The sequence below is a fragment of the Tamandua tetradactyla genome, chromosome 11 (genome assembly GCF_023851605.1).
Source record: "Tamandua tetradactyla isolate mTamTet1 chromosome 11, mTamTet1.pri, whole genome shotgun sequence".
NCBI classification, from domain to species: Eukaryota; Metazoa; Chordata; class Mammalia; order Pilosa; family Myrmecophagidae; genus Tamandua; species Tamandua tetradactyla.
In genome coordinates this window covers 83,776,066-83,792,760 of record NC_135337.1, presented here as the reverse complement: position 1 = coordinate 83,792,760, position 16,695 = coordinate 83,776,066, and the positions used below count along the sequence as shown (strand labels likewise).

The 16,695-nt window shown below is 43.4% G+C and overlaps 1 protein-coding gene and 1 pseudogene across 7 annotated transcripts in view; both read right to left on the bottom strand.

Annotated features, from left to right (window-relative positions):
* Positions 1-16,695, bottom strand: part of ARHGEF18 (Rho/Rac guanine nucleotide exchange factor 18) — a 126,888-nt gene that overhangs the window by 79,775 nt on the left and 30,418 nt on the right. The gene's annotated exons all lie outside the window — the stretch shown is intronic.
* On the bottom strand, positions 1,399-16,692 carry LOC143650558 (adenosylhomocysteinase-like; annotated as a pseudogene).

Genomic DNA, 16,695 nt, shown 5'->3' with positions numbered 1-16,695 from the left:
ATGGGATATTATTTGGCCATTAAGAACTGAGGTTCTGAGAAGTGCTGAACATGGGAAAACCTTGAAGACATTTTTCTGAGTTGTGAAATTAGCAAGTCACATAAGGGTAAAAATTGTTTGACATCACTTTGAGAAATAACCAGAAAAAGCAAATTCCCAGAGAACAAAGGTAGATTACAGACTGAGAAGAGATGGGGAATAAAGGGCACATATGAAAAACCAACAGCGATCATCATACTCAGTGATCAAAGACTAAAAGCTTTCCCTCTAAGATCAGGAACAAGACAAGGATGACCACTGTCAGTCACCAATGTTATTCAACACTGAAGTTCTAGCCAGAGCACTTAAATAAATAAATAAATAAATAAATAAATAAAAATAAAAGGCATTCAAACAGGAAAGAAAGAAGTAAAACTTCCATTATTTGCAGATGACATGATCCTATATCTAGAAAGTCCTGCAAAGATCCACAACAAAGCTGCTAGAGCTAATAAATTAGTTCAGTGAAATGGTGGGATACAAGATCAACATGCAAAAATGAGCAGTGTTTCTAGATACTACTAAGGAGCAATCTACAGAAGATATCAAGAAAAAAACTCTATGTACAATAGCAACTACAAGAACCAAATCTCTAGGAATAAATTTAACCAAGGACGTAAAGGACCCAGAAAATTACAAAATACTGCTAAAAGAAATCAAAGACCTAAATAAATGGAAGGACATTCCGTGTACATAGTTTGGAAGACTAAATGCCATTAAGATGTCAATTCCATACAAATTGATTTACAGATTCAATGCAATCCCAATAAAAATTCCAACAGCCTACTGTGCTGAAATAGAAAAAACAATCATCAAATTTATTTGAAAGGGAAAGGGACTGTGCTGGTTTGAAAGGATGTATGTCCCCTAGAAAAGCCATGTTTTAATCTTAATCCCATTTTGTAAAGGCAGCCATTTCTTCTAATCCCTATTCAGCATTGTATGTTTGAAACTGTAATTAGATCATCTCCCTGGAGATGTGATGTAATCGAGAGTGGTCGTTAAACTGGATTAGGTGACGACCTGTCTCCAACCATTTGGGTGGGTCTTGATTAGTTTCTCGAATACTATAAGGGAGGAAACATTTTGGAGAATAAGCAATTCAGACAGAGCAGAGCAGAACGACATAGCCATGAGAAGCAGAGTCCACCAGCCAGCGACCTTTGGAGATGAAGAAGGAAAATGCCTCCCAGGGAGCTTCATGAAACAGGAAGCCAGGAGAGGAAGCAGATGACGTCGTGTTTGCCATGTGCCCTTCCAGATGAGAGAGAAACCCTGAACTTCATCGGCCTTCTTGAACCAAGGTATCTTTTCCTGGACATCTTTGATTGGACATTTCTATAGATTTGTTTTAATTGGGACATTTTCTTGGCCTTAGAACTGTAAACTAGCAATTTACTAAATTCCTCTTTTTTAAAGCCATTCCATTTCCGGTATGTTGCATTCTGGCAGCCAGCAAACTAGAACAGGGACCTTCAGTAGTGAAAAATATCTTGAAAAAGAAGAATGAAGTAGGAGGATTCACACTTTCTTACTTTAAAGGGCAGGCCATGGTGGCTCAGCAGGCAGAGTTCTCGCCCGCCATGCCAGAGACCTGGGATTGATTTCCAGTGCCTGCCTAAGTAAAGGAAAAAAAAGAAGCTAATCCAACGAGTGGATCAACAAAATGTGGTATATACATATGATGGAATATTATGCAGCAGCAAGACAAAATGACGTCCTGAAGCACATGACAAGATGGATGAGCCTTGAGGACATAATGCTCAGCGAAATTAGCCAGAACAAAAGGACAGAAACTGTATGATTCCACTTTTATGAGCGGCATAAAGGTATAATCAGAGGCTTATAATACAGAATATAGGTGACTTAGAGATGCATACAAACAAGAGATGGGTGAACCGTTAGCTAATGAGGTTGAACTTCAACGTAACAGAATAGATAGGAGTGAAGGTAGTTCTCTAGTGGGTCTAGAAGTAATATTACCATATTGAAGATGAACAAGATTGAAAGGGGTTGTATAGACCTATGTGTCCCACTGATTCACACTAGAAACATGAATTAGTTCTCATAAGAATTACTTCAAGAATATGATTCTTACATAAAGAATGTTTAAGTCCAAGGTACAGGGGGAAAACTGCTATTGCATGCTATGAGTTATGTTCAAAGGAAACCACCAGCACTACTACAGCAACAGCAGAGGTAAATAATGGGGTGAGGGACAAGAGTTAAGAGGACGTTTAGATTTCCTGTTTGGCAAGGGTGAGCTTATTGGCTTTCCTTCTCTTGGGAACAATGAAATTATCTAAAATTGAGAATGTTATGGACTGTGGACCTTGGGCCTTGTACATGATGCCCGATGAATGCAGGTGACTGAAGGATGCATTGACAGAGAAGTAGAATGGCAAACGATGGTGTATACTTATGAACAAAGGTTATGCTGCTACAAAAAGGTACAAAGTCGTGAGGCATGCAATGATGTGAATGAACATGTGGGACATTTGGTGAGACAAAATACGCCAGAAACAAAAGAACAAGAATGGTATGGTCACCTTTAGAAAATGCTTATAAGAAAACAGGGGCCTAGATTGTAAGCTTTTAGAGCAGACACATTAAGTCCAGAGGTAAGTAATATTTCTGGATTTTGAGAGGCTGTTTTATATATAACCTGATATTTAGAGATAAGAACAAAGCCGAACAGGTTGGGGTTAAAGTAATTCAGAACATATGGGAAAGGAAGACAGTGTCTATATTTTAGAACCACACACACTTTTTGAGACCAATGGAAGAAAGGTTTATCTGATCTGGAACTGAAATTTTCTGTAGTGCATAATCTAATTCAACCTATCTGTATAGCTCATTTGAACAACTGAAACACAGGGAGTACAGAATAAGAGAGGTCCGTTAATCCTGTATAGATTATTGTAATGCCTGGAAACATACTAGAGTATATTAACCAGATAATCAAAAAGTATTGGTAAATTCCCCTGAGGGATGGGAGAAAGAATACAGAACTATTAAACCTTACTATCAGGGAATACCCTGATACTGTGTCAAACTTAAGAGACACCCAAATCAACAGGCCATGCCCTCAATCCTGAGGCTTGCTCTTGTAAAGCTTATGTAGGGAGCGAAGAAACTTAGACTACCTTTAGGCATGCCTAAGAGTTACTTCTGGAGGACCTCTGTTGTTGCTCAGATGTGGCCTCAGTCTCTCTAAGCCCAACTCTGCAAGTGAAATCATTGCCCTCCCCACTACATGGGATATGACATCCAGGCGTGAAAGTCTCCCTGGCAAAGTGGGAGAGGACTCCCAGGGATGAATACAGACCTGGCATCATGGGATCAACAATTCCATCCTGACCAAAAGGGAGAAAAGAAGTGTAATTAAGAAAGTTCCAGTGGCAAAGAGACTTCAAATACAGTCGAGAGGCTACTATGGAGGCTGTTCTTATGCAAGCTTCAGGTAGACCTTGCTACCTATCATAACCTGCCAAACCCTAACCAGGACCATTCCAGCCAATCCTAAAGAACATCGAGAGCAATATATAAGATTCCACAAGGGTTCCATGCACTAACAGTGACTTGCCAGAAACCTACAACCTCAAGATGGGTCCCTGGTCCAGGTAAGTCCTGAAACCTAGCCCAGCCTCTCCAGAACATCAGATAGTTCTATCTACTTATCCCATATTAGTGACAGACCCTTCCAATTTCAAAAATTTAGAACTGCCACGGCCCAAACAACCCTAAAGAGAGGTATGGAAAGATCAAAGGTGATGGTGGACGTGCTGGTTTGAAAAGATGTATGTCCCCTAGAAAAGCCATGTTTTAATCAAGATCCCATTTGGTAAAGGCAGAATAATCCCTATTCAATACTGTATGTAATCACATCATCTCCCTGGAGATGTAACTCAATCAAGAGTGGTTGTTAAGCTGGATTAGGTAGAGGTGTGTCTTCACCCACTTAGGTGGGTCTTGGGATTAGTTTCTGAAGTCCTATAAAAGAGGAAACATTTTGGAGAATGAGAGATTCAGAGCGAGCAGAGTAGAACAGCATAGCCACAAGAGGGAGAGTCCAGCAGCCAGTGACCTTTGGAGATAAAGAAGAAAAATGCCTCCCAGGGAGCTTCATGAAACAGGAAGCCAGGAGAAGAAGCTAGCAGATGATGCCATGTTCACCATGTGCTCTTTCAGATGAGAGAGAAACTCTGACTGTGTTCGCCATGTGCCCTTCCACTTGAGAGAGAAACCCTGAACTTCATTGGCTTTCATGAACCAAGATATTTTTCCCTGGATGCCTTGGACTGGACATTTCTATAGACTTGTTGTAATTGGGACATTTTCTCCGCCTTAGAACTGTAAACGAGCAACTTATTAAGTTCCCCCTTTTAAAAGCCATTCCATTTCTGGTATGTTGCATTCTGGCAGCTAGCAAACTAGAACAGTGGCGCTATATATAGAAGATAGGATTTAACAAATAAATATGAATACTGAATCATTCAATTGATAACTTTTTAATCTCCAGTACTTTAGAGCTGCTATAAGTAAAAACCTAAAATTGTGAAATTGTAACCCATGTTGTCCTAGTTTGCTAGCTGCCAAAATGCAACACACCAGAGATGGATTGGCTTTTAATAAAAGGGGATTTATTTCATTAGTTCTTCAGAGGAAAGGCAGCTAACTTTCATCTGAGGTTCTTTCTTATGGGGGAAGGCTCAGGGTGATCTCTGCTGGCCTTCTCTCCAGGCCTCTGGGTTCCAACAACTTTCCCCAGGGTGTTTCCTTTCTGCATTTCCAAAGGCCTGGACTGAGCTGCAAGTGCTGAAATGAGGTATGCTGAGCTGCTTGGGCTGTGCTATGTTGAGTCTCTCATTTAAGCACCAGCCAATTAAGTCAAACATCATTCATTGCAGCAGGCACGCCTCCTAGCTGACTGCAGATGTAATCAGAAACAGATGAGGTTCACGCACCATTGGCTCATGTCCACAGCAACAGAACTAGGTGCCTTCACCTGGTCAAGTTGACAACTGAGTTTAACTACCACACATGTCAAAGTCTGAAATATGTTTTACAATTAATTGTGGTGCTGTGCTTAGAAATTTATAGCTTTTTGGTATATATGTTATTGTTCACAAAAAAAGAAGGAAAAAAAGTTGATTGTGATGATAAAAATTATTTAAGCCCTCTAGCCTCTTGGAAAAATGAGAGGATCATATGGTAGCCCACGACAAACTCTGGGATTTGTCTTGTAACCACTTTTTGAAGAGTGCTTTGAAAACCATCGCTTTTTTATTTCTTTGCTTTGTATATGTGTTATACTATACAATTAAAAAAAGTAAAAAAAAAAAAAAGCCAATCCATCTCTGGTGTGTCGTATTCTGGCAGCTTCAGCAAACTAAAACAAATGCTAAGTCTCAATAACATGGCACTAAAAAGAGTATGGGATTTTATTACTACTATTATTTTTTTAGTAACGAGAATGTTCTCAAATTGATTGTAGCAATGAATGCACAACTCCATGGTTCTATGGAAAGCCTTTGATTCTACACTTTGGATGGATTATATGATGTGTGAATAAAATTGTTCATCAAAACAAAAGCAAGAACAATGACAAAACAGATGGGGAGGAGGTAAAGGAGAGGGTTTGGGGAAAATATAAGTTATTTTAGGAACACAAGCTAAAAAAAAAAAAATCCTGCTTTCCTTGTTACTCTTCCCTGATGTGTCGACAAGTTCACAGGAGACATCTCCAAATATATAAATGTATCTCATTCACACCTTTCTTTCTACCTACCAATGGACACAGACAGTCCAACTTCAGGACACATTCGTGATACTCAAGAGTGAGTTGAATACTTTAAAATGCTTGAAAATAACCATGTATTGAAAAGAATCTAAGAAATGAACATTAATAACTTGTGAACTTGTTCTCATTTACAAGCCACTTGAAAAAGTAAGTTCCCTGAAGTCCAAGCTATTAACTGTATTTGCCCAGTGTCTCATCCTTTTCTAAATATTTTCCAACTGTATGGCACACTGGGATCCCAGGTTGGTAGTTTTTTGTTTTGTTTTGTTTTGGGCACACCAAATTTTATTTACCCACCTTCCTGCTCTCTTCTAATACATTATGAATCCAATTAGTGATTTTATGACCCAGGGTTGTGATAGGAACCATCATGTTCCAAAGCAGTGGCAGTCCTATGCCTGCTTTTACATTTCCCTCTCAACCTCTGGCTGTCACTTCTCTTGTCCCCTGAACTGTCTATTCTAACCCCTGTAAAACAGGGACTGAAAACACCAACCTCACTGTTCTACGGTTTAGGAATATGCCCAGCACTAGGCCAGGCTGTCAGGGAACATCAAACTCCAGCAGTTCCTCCCTGCCCTTCAAGGCTGCTTTCCCTCACTGTCATGGGCAGAAGAATAGGTAAGCCTGTGAGCCAAGTATGTGGGTATAAAGTCCTTAAGGCCAGGTGAAGTCTTAGGTTATAAAAGGGCATGGGCCTTCTGACTATCACTGCTGACTTTCAGCTGAAGGGCTGACTGCGGGAGTGGTTCCAAGACCCCTGAGCTCACACTTCCCTGTGGGTGAAGCGTGCACCTCTCTTGCACCTCCACTGTGACCAGGGCTGGAAGAAAGGTTTCTCAATGCCCCTTTTCATACTTAGAATAGTACGAGGGATGCAGCAGAAGCCCAAGATTGAGTGACTAGCCCCAGAGAGTCAATGGGGGAAGATACTGACAATCCAACTTCAAAGATGGTGCCATTTATAATTCTTAGGGAGGAGAGGTAGGGCTTGGGCAGGGACACAAGCTGGAAGGCAAAGGGTAGGCATGGCTCTAGGAAGCTGTACTGTTCAGGCTTGAAAGCCATCATGGGACCTGCCCAACTACCGGGCCTGCTTCTTCTCAAGTAGGTCAGATTCATACTCAGCCTGCCCAGGTGGGCTTCAGCCATTGCCTCATCCAGTTTCTTGGGCAGGAAGTGGGCCTGGTCAGGGTATTTGTCCAAGTGGGTCCACAACTCAATCTGCACTAGCAGCTGGTTGGTGAAGGAGTTGCTCGTCATGAAACTAGGGTGGCCCACGGCATGGCGTGGGTTGACCAAATGGCCCTTGACCATTAGGCTGATGTGCTGGTTTGAAAAGATGTATGTCCCCTAGAAAATCCATGTTTTAATCAAAATTCCATTTTGTAAAGGCAGAAAAATCCCTAGTCGATACTGTATGTTTGAAACTGTACTCAGATCATCTCCTTGGAGATGTGATTTAATCAAGAGTGGTTGTTAAACTGGATTAGGTGATGGCATGTCTCCACCCATTTAGGTGAGTCTCGATAAGTTTCTGGAGTCCTATAAAAGAGGAAACATTTTGGAGAATAAAGGAGATTCAGAGAGAGCAGAGAATGCTGCAGCACCAAGAAGCAGAGAGTCCATCAGCCAGCGCTTTGGAGATGAAGAAGGAAAATGCCTCCCGGGGAACTTCATGAAACAGGAAGCCAGGAGAAGCTAGCAGATGACGCTGTGCTCGCCATGTGCCCTTCCAGATGAGAGAGGAACCCTGACTGTGTTCACCATGTGCCTTCTCACTAGAGAGAAACCCTGAACTTCATTGGCCTTCTTGAACCAAGGTATCTTTCCCTGGATGGATGCCTGTGATTTCAACTGACTTGTTTTAATTGGGACAATATCTTGGTTTTAGAACTGTAAACTAGCAACTTATTAAATTCCCCTTTCTAAAAGCCATTACGTTTCTGGTATATTGCATTCCGGCAGCTGGCAAACTAGAACAGCTGATATGGTGACCACTCTTCAGCCAGTAGCAGTGCACGTGGGACTTTCTCCACAGCATTCTCGTTGAGCCACGTGACATCAACCTCCACTCAAAGTGTCTGATGCTACACTTGATAGTACCATTCTTTCTCTGCTCAAAGTGCTGGCTGAGGATGATGCCGACTCAGCCTGTGGTGGTGACAAACATGCTGCCTTCCTTCCAGGCCTCATCCACAGTGCTCACCTCACAGCCCTTCAGGGCAGCCTGCACCGTGCTGATGGGGACTATCTTGGTGACAGTAGCACAGGCCCCTGAAGGCCCACAGGGCCCAGCCTTTGCCCAAGTCACTTGGCCTGCCACCACAGCCACCTTGCCCCCAACCATCACGTCTGCAGCCTGCTTGGTACCGTCTATGAGGGACTCCAGGAAGCCACAGAGTTTGTCAAAATTGCTCTTGGAGACAGAGTCACTGACAGTGATGGCTCCTTCAGGAGCCTGTTGGCCACCATCTTTTACACTTTGTGGACCCCAGTCCTGGTCACCTTGGAGATGCCTCAGATGCCCGACAGGAGCCACAGGTCCTTGGTGTGGATGAGGTTGGTGAGGCCACTGCCATTGCCCAGAATCATGCTAAGGAGCCGTCCTTGAAGTACAGTGGCTCCTCGATACACCGGAAATGCTCCTCATCTGTGTCACCCTTCCAGGTGTACATGGAAGGCCAGCCTTGGCAGTGGTGCCCACTGCATGGTTAGGTGGAGAAAATGCTGCAGCTGAACCACTGCTCCTCAGTACGCAGAGGCGATGAGGGTCTCTAGAAGCAAAGCTGTCTCCACAGTCAAGTGGCCTGGAGACCGTCATCTCCCGCGTCTCATTCTCCGCCATATCTAGGGCCCTGAGTCTCCAGGAGGCCAGGCCGATGTCAGTGACTTTGTAGGGCAGTTTGTCTGACATGCTGGTGGTACTTCTGCACAAAGTACAAGTACAGTGAAGAGGGCGCCAGGCCTTGGACTGGGGTGGCATTTTGATACTGTGGCTCACCACTCATTTGCAGGTTCAGTAAGTTAGAAAAACAACTTTTCACACAGACAAAAATAGAATAGAAAATGCCAGAATCTATCACAAGTAATAAAGATAAGTATTGCTTGGTAAAACTTTGAATTTCATTGTGTCTATGTGGGTTTATCGGGTCACTGTATACAATGTTATTTTTCATTATGGCCCTGATAAAAACAAAACACACCCACCCGGGGATGCCATGCTACAAGAGTCACAGAGATGCCTGTTTTCAGGTCCATCTGCAAGGCAAACCTTCCCGACCAAAGAAAGCTACACTAATTTTAAAAATCTCTGGAGACAGGGGTGCCTGGTGTTCAGTTAATCCAGAAGGTCTTCTGTTAACCTTAAATCTGTTTCTGATTATTTTGGCATTAGATCAATTGCCCAATTCAGTTAAGTTTTTATGGGGCAGTGCTGGTCCTAGATATCGAGACAGTGGCCAAGCAGTTCCTCAAGCAAGGAACTAAACAACTCATCAGTAACATGACATGAAAACAAATAAATAACAATCAGATGACAAAGGGGTTGGCCACAGGTTGGGCTAACTGTACAAAACAGGACACCACTCTGGGGCAGCCTGTTTATGGTGCTGGTGGGGCCCACGTTACTATTTCTTTAATGTTAATAGTATTACAGATTAAAAATTACTAAATTCATGGCCTCAACAGGGTTGCATCTTAAAGCAGTGCTTAGATAGGTCAGACACAGAAGGTTAATGATTCCATTCATATGAAATGTCCAGAACAGGCAAATCCATAGAGACAGGACATAGATGAGCAGTTCTCAAGGGCTGAGGGGAGTGGGGAAAAGCTGCTAATGGGGCTTCTTTTGGGGGTGATGAGAATGTTCTAGAATTAGAAAGTTTTAGTGATGGTTGTACAATTTTGTGAAAAAAAAAACTAAACTAAAATCACTGAACTGTATACTTGGAAAGAACGAATGTTATGGTATGTGAATTACACAGAAATTAAAATTTTTTAAAAAGTAGCAACAGCCTGGCAGACCCTGAGGGCAGCAAGGGTCTCTCTAGCAAGTGTGGAAGCTGAAGGGCCTTTCTTTTCTATTGGAATTTTTGGAAAATTCTGGGAGAAGGAGAAATGCCAAAAAGGAGATCTGGTCTTCCTGATAATAAGCTAGTGGAGCTAGTGACAAATTTGAAAGCAAAAATTTACAAGGTGTGATTTATAATTGTTCCTCAAACTTACTGACCAGACTATAGCGGCTGCACTTTGATTTTTTTCCCCCCCAGCATGGGCAGGCTCTGGGAATTGAACCCGGGTCTCTGGCACAGCACGCAAGAATTCTGAGCCACCAGTGTACCGCCCTGCACTTTGATTTTAATAGAGTTATTAAAAAAAGAAGAAAAAAGTTAAGTTGTGTTTATGGTTGAGCCCTCATGCCCAGTATATACAAGTGTCTGGCAGTAATCTGAACGAACAGATGAACAAATGAATGGAACACACCTTAACTCTGCTGAGCACTCCAAAAGCAATAGTAGAGGCATCTCTACGACCACAAAGGCAGACCTGGGCTGCTGGCAGCAAGCTGTGCTTAACCACCTCGGTGTCCATGGTGCATAGCACACAGGGGAGGAAAAGGGACTGCGGATAAGGTCAGAGAAGGGGAATGTGGTATGCGGGAAGGGTGGTGAGGAAGACTGCGTAAAGCTGAGAGTGTTAGACACCTCCATGGTAGAAGAAAAGGCTGGAAAGGCAGGTGGGTAGGGCAGGATGGGTGAGCTCCAGAGTTGGAAGTTTGAAACTGCAAGTAAGAGAGAGAGGAACTGGTTGTATTAATTTCCTATGGCTGCTATAACAAGCTACTGCAAATGCAGTGACTTAAAGGGACTTATTTTCTTACAGTTCTTACAGATCAGAAGTCTGAAATAGGTGTCACTGGGCTAAAACCAAGAGGCTGTGCTTCTTCTAGGAGCTCTGGGTGAGAAGAATGATCTGTTTTCTGGCCTTTTCCAGCTTCTAGAAGTCACCTATATTCCAGGGCTCATGCCACTTCCTACGGTCACTCAGACCTCTACTTCTGCCATCATATCTTCTTCTGTCTCTGCTTCCCCTGCCTTCCTCTTACAAGGACCCTTGTGATGACACTGGACCCACCCAAATAATCCAGGATAATCTCCCCATCTCAAGACCCTTAATTTAATCCCATTTGCAAAGTTCCCTTTGCCAAGTAAAGCTACATATTCACAGATTGTGGGGACTGGGATGCAGACATTTTTGTGGAGGCCGTTATTCTGTCAACCACACAGGGTTATGATGGTTTCACTCGATTAATCTCGTGGCAGGAGAATGATTATAAATTACAGGACAGAGGAGAGACGCTGACATTCCTGTAACCTCCTGAAGCCAGGATGCTCCATGTGTAAAGCACTGAGAGTAGGAGAAGGGTAGCTGAAGCCTGGTGGGAATGGACAGGAGAGTCTCAAGAACTGCAAGGATAAGGAAACTGCTAGTTTACATGAGTAAGACCTCGGAGGTTTCCTGGCCCAATCACTGCTCTGCTCTCAGACAGTCTTCCTTTTCATTTCTGATGGATTTTCTGTTCTTTGGCTCTGAGTGTCTCTGCCTCTCTCTTCCTCCCTGTATCACCCACCACGAGAGGGTAGTGACTGCTTTGCAGACAGTGTTCACTGTCCTGCTGCCTCACCCTCACCCCATCCCAAAGCACCACAACTTGAGTCCCTAATGGTCTACCAACAGCTAAAACTTTTCATTGTTCTTGAACACTGGAAGACCTCAGAACAGAGTGGAAGTGGGGAGAAGAGTCCTTGATGGGAAGGCAGAAATCATGGCCACTTTCCCCTCCCACACAAGATAAATTTTAGTGAGGGAGCCAAGCTGGTCACACCAATGAATGTCCCCATTTGCAAGCTAGAGGGTCCCCATGCCAGGTAAGGAAGAATTCTACTAGTCAATGACCTCTGGTACCACTGGTATTCAGATACCTGCCTCACACCCCGGGGTGGGGGGCAGAGGATCATCTGAGCCTCCTCTCTCTCTCCCACACTGTCAGGTTAAGTCCTGCCATATCTACCTTTGAAGTGGTCTGAATTCTGTCTGCTCTGGAGAGGGTTTTCTTGTCCACAGCCAAACTCTTAGCCCCACACCTCTACCTTGACCCCTGTCACACTGAACAGTCCACACACTTTGTAATCATCTTCTACCTGACAGGGACCCTGAGTCTATAATAAACTTTATCCCCAGCACTTGAGCAGTGTGGGACATGAGTACCCCAGAACAAAACCCTATCAATGCCAATGACCCAGCAACCAAACAACTTATGTAATCGAGTTGTTTCCCTTTATCTTTAGGGTTTTCTTTAGGCTGGCAACCTTGTCATCCTTTAACTTTACCCTTTGACCTTCTAGTAGCCCAGCCCTAAGCAATTCCTTAAAAGTTCTACTCTACTACCATAACTATATCCACTGTTCCAGTTTTCCTTTCCAGTTCTCTTCCCATCTCTCTCTCCCTCTCACTTTTTTTAAAAAACTTTATTGAAATATAATTCACACACCACTCAATTTAGCCATTTAAAATATACAAGTCTCAATGGCTTTTAACATATCCACAGAGTTGTGCATTCATCACAAATTTAGACAATTTTCACAAGCTCAAGAAGACACCCTACACCTCCTAACCAATATCCCCCAGTCACTCCCTTTCCCCAGTCCCTGGCAACCACTAACTTAACTTTCTATCTTTATAGATTTACCTGTTCTGGACATTTCATATAAATGGGATCATATAATATGAGGTTGTGCTGCTTTGAAATGATGTATGTACCCTAGAAAAGCCATGTTTTAATCCTAATCCCATTTTGTAAAGGCAGCTGTTTCTTCTAATCACTGTTCAGCACTGCATGCTTGAAACTGTAATTAGATCATCTCCCCGGAGATGTGATTTAATCAAGAGTGGTTGTTAAACTGGATTATTAGGTAGATGCACGTCTCCACCCATTTGGGTGGGTCTTGATTAGTTTCTGAAGTTCTAAAAAAGAGGAAACATATTGGAGAAAGAGAGATTCAGAGAGAGCAGAGTTGAATGACATAGCCACGAGAGGCAGAGTCCACCAGCCAAAAAGGTGGTCTCCCAGCGACCTTTGGAGATGAAGAAGGAAATGACTGTGTTCACTATGTGCCTTCTCACTTGAGAGGGAAACCCTGAACTTCATTAGCCTTCTTGAACCAAGGTATCTTTGGATGCTTCAGATTGGACATTTCTATAGACTTGTTTTAATTGGGACATTTTCTCGGCCTTGGAACTATAAACTAGCATCTGATTAAATTCCCCCTTTAAAAAGCCATTCTGTTTCTGGTATATTGCATTCCGGCAGCTAGCAAACTAGAAAAGAGGTCTTTAGGGGCTGGTTTCTTTCACTCAGCATAATGTTTTCGAGGTTCATTCATATTGCCTCATGTATCAGAACTCATTCATTTTTTACGGCTGAATAATATTCCATTGTCTGGAAGTACCATATTGGGTTTATTCATTCATCATCCACTGATGGACATTTAAGCTGTTTCTGCATTATGACGATTACGATTATGGCTGGTATAAACATTCATGTTCAAATTTTTTGTGGACATTGATTTTCATCTCTCTCAGATATACCTGGGAGTGGAAATGGTGTATCATATGTGGAGTTTAAGCTTTGGTGGAAGTGACAGACTCTTCTTCCAAAGCAACTGTACCATTTTACATTCAAACCAGCAACATTTGAGGGTTTCCATCTTACTACCTCTCTTAGCACCATTCCCTGAGGAGCCCCCTAACTGGGCGCAGCAAAGGGTCACCAGGAACCCTCCTTTGATTACCACACCTGAGCACCATGGGCACCACAGTGCACTCTCTTTTAGCTTTGGATTGTACAATGCTGGTCAAACAATTATCTGCTCTCCATCTTGTCTAGTAAGTTGCAAGGGGACTTTTGAACATATTAACGCCATTGTGGACAACTTCCTTTCTCCACCCCACCACTATGATAATCCAAATGTTAACAGGGTTCATGTCAAACGCCAACAAGTTGCACGTGCTCAGACTGGTCTCCCACTTCTGACTTTCTCTCCTCCCGAAGTCCACCCATGAGAATGACATGCCAGTAAAATGTTCTGGGCTAAATAGTAGTGATGGTTGCACAGCTGAATGAATAGACTAAAAAAGTACTGAACTGCACGCATGAAAAGGGGGAATGTTATGGTGAATGTGAACCGCATCTCAATAAAGCAGTTATTAAAAAAAAAAAGAATGGCAGACGGGCGATGGTGGTACAGTGGCAGAGTTCTCACCTGCCATGCTGGAGACCCAGGTTCGATTCCTGGTGTCTGCCCATGAAAAACAAACAAACAAACAAAAGAATGGCATGAGTGTAAAATGTAAACATATACAATGTGTAAAATGTATATTTTTACCAGTTAACCTTTTAGAATATTTTTTATCAAGATATGATATTTTGGATAATTAGAGCTGAAGGGATACAGATTGAGCAATAGGACTGATTGTAAAAATTCAGAAATGGATAGCACAATACTACTTAACTGTAATACAATAATGTTAGTACACTGTATGAAGCTGAATGTGAGAATGATAGAGGGAGGAGGGCTGGGGGCACAAATGAAATCAGAAGGAAAGATAGACGATAAAGACGGAGATGGTATAATCTGGGAATGCCTAAAGTGTACAAGGATAGTGACAAAATGTACAAATTAAAAATTGTTTTTGTATGAGGAAAAAAATATATGATCATAAATCAGTATATGGCTTTGCTACACTGGACAAACCTAACTGCACCTCTGTACTCTGTTAAATCCATGTATCTATTTATGAACAAAAGCAGAGAAGCAAGCAAGCAGAACTGTTTACACCCAAGGTAATTTTAACCAAAAAAAATGAGTACAGCTTCAATGGCTGGTTCCGTGAAACCCCTGGGAGGACATTATTTTAACCAACTTCCCCCTTCGCCCCCCCCAGCCACATTCCTTCTCTGAAAAAAAATTCCTCAGGGCAGCCCCAGAGCCACCACTTGAATTGTTTTGCACCTGAAGACAGAGTTTTTGAAAATCCAGCAGCTCATTACCACTTTCAGGGGGAAAGGAAAGTGTAACTAACCAGTAACAAAGAAGCAAAGACTGGCTGGATTTAATAAAGGTCTTAATAAAGATTTCTAGGCCTTCAATTACTTGAAAGAACTGAAGATCACAATGTTGCAAAAGTCACAAAGGGAGGTAAAGAAATGGGAACTGGACACAGGGGGAGTGAGGGGGAAGGAAGGAGCCCTTGACCTAAGGGTCAGAGTTATGCCAAACATGTGGTAGGTAAACACCCAGAGAGGTCCAGCTGGTGACCACAGCCCTAGTCCCAGAGGCCAGTGACAACAAAGGACAACGGCCTTACAGCCCTAATTGCTACTTTGTGACAAGAATGAAAATTATACCATGGAAGCAGTTTACAGGCACTTCAACTTTCAAAGCTGGGCCATTCTCAAGTCACACTTAAAACAAAAATAAAGGTAAGAGAAAAGACTAAAATAACTCTTTTTCCAGTTCTCTAAGACAGGAAATAAGCTATAGCACTCTAAAACAAATTATGTTTACATCTTCCAGTTTTACTCAAAAGGGCTTGACCCACAGAAATGACAGACTATTGATAAAGTGTAAATGCTGACCAGTCCAAACAACAATCCAGACACTCACACTTTCCACATTCTTTATTGCTTAGAATGTCAAACAGGCTTGGGTGCAGGCACATATGCACGGAATAGATACCGTTTACTGAGCAGTCACCATATGCCAAGCAGTCTGCTGTGCACCTTATACACATCTCATCGACCCCTCAACCAATCTGTATTCCCACTTCACCGAGGGAAGACTAAGGCTTAGAGAGGTTATGCTGCTAACAGGTGGCCGAATGAGGATCAGAATCCAGATCTGACATGACACTGAAACCTCCACAAGGAACACTTCTCCCTCGGGGATTAATCATTCACCCATATACCTGCAAAGTCATCCTAAATCACCACTGGCTAGCAGGATTTTCACACTGCCCTGAGCTCTCCCTGGTCAATGAAAAGAGAAGGGAACTTTCAAGCTCCCGGCTGCAGTTCCACTCTCCTCGGAGGTGGTACAGGCCAGAAGTTGTGTTCTTCACTTCGCGGTAAAACTTCATGAAACTTTTTATCCTCTCAACCTGCCTTCTCTTCTACGGCTTCGATCTCAACAGAGCAGGAGTTAATCTGAACAGCGACAATTAACCGTCCAAGGACCAAGCGCCTCTCACTCCTGCCAGCAATGAAAGCAGCACCGCACCATCCTTACGCAAGAAAGAAACTAAAAAAGTAAATACGACCCAAAGCGCACGCATACTTTTGTCACCCAAACGATCACTGGCAGGCAGGACGTCTGGTCCGGTAAGTGGGGCTTCTCCTCGGAGGCCTGAAGGATTTGGGTGCCAGGTAATGTTACTGTTTTCACTACATCCAGATCCTGCCCCCGGCACTTCTTAGCGAGGAGGAGAAGAGGGAGGCCGAAAGACCTTTCTCTCCGGGAGGAGGGTGGTTTGCTCTGCCTGGGGGCTGCTGGGGCTCAGATGGGGCCCGCGGGCATCGCCTCCACCTCTGCCTTGGCCAAACAGAGCCCACGAGCACGTACGGGGCGGACTGAACCCGGGGACCCGCCCGCTTGGGTGGGAGTCCACCGCGGCCAGGCTGGAGGCCCTAGGCAAGCCTGTGGGGGTCGCGCGCACGGCCTGGCGGCGCCTTCCCGGGGAACGAGACCTCCCTCCAGGACTCCGCTCTCCTCGGGCCCGTCTCTCCGTCGCCC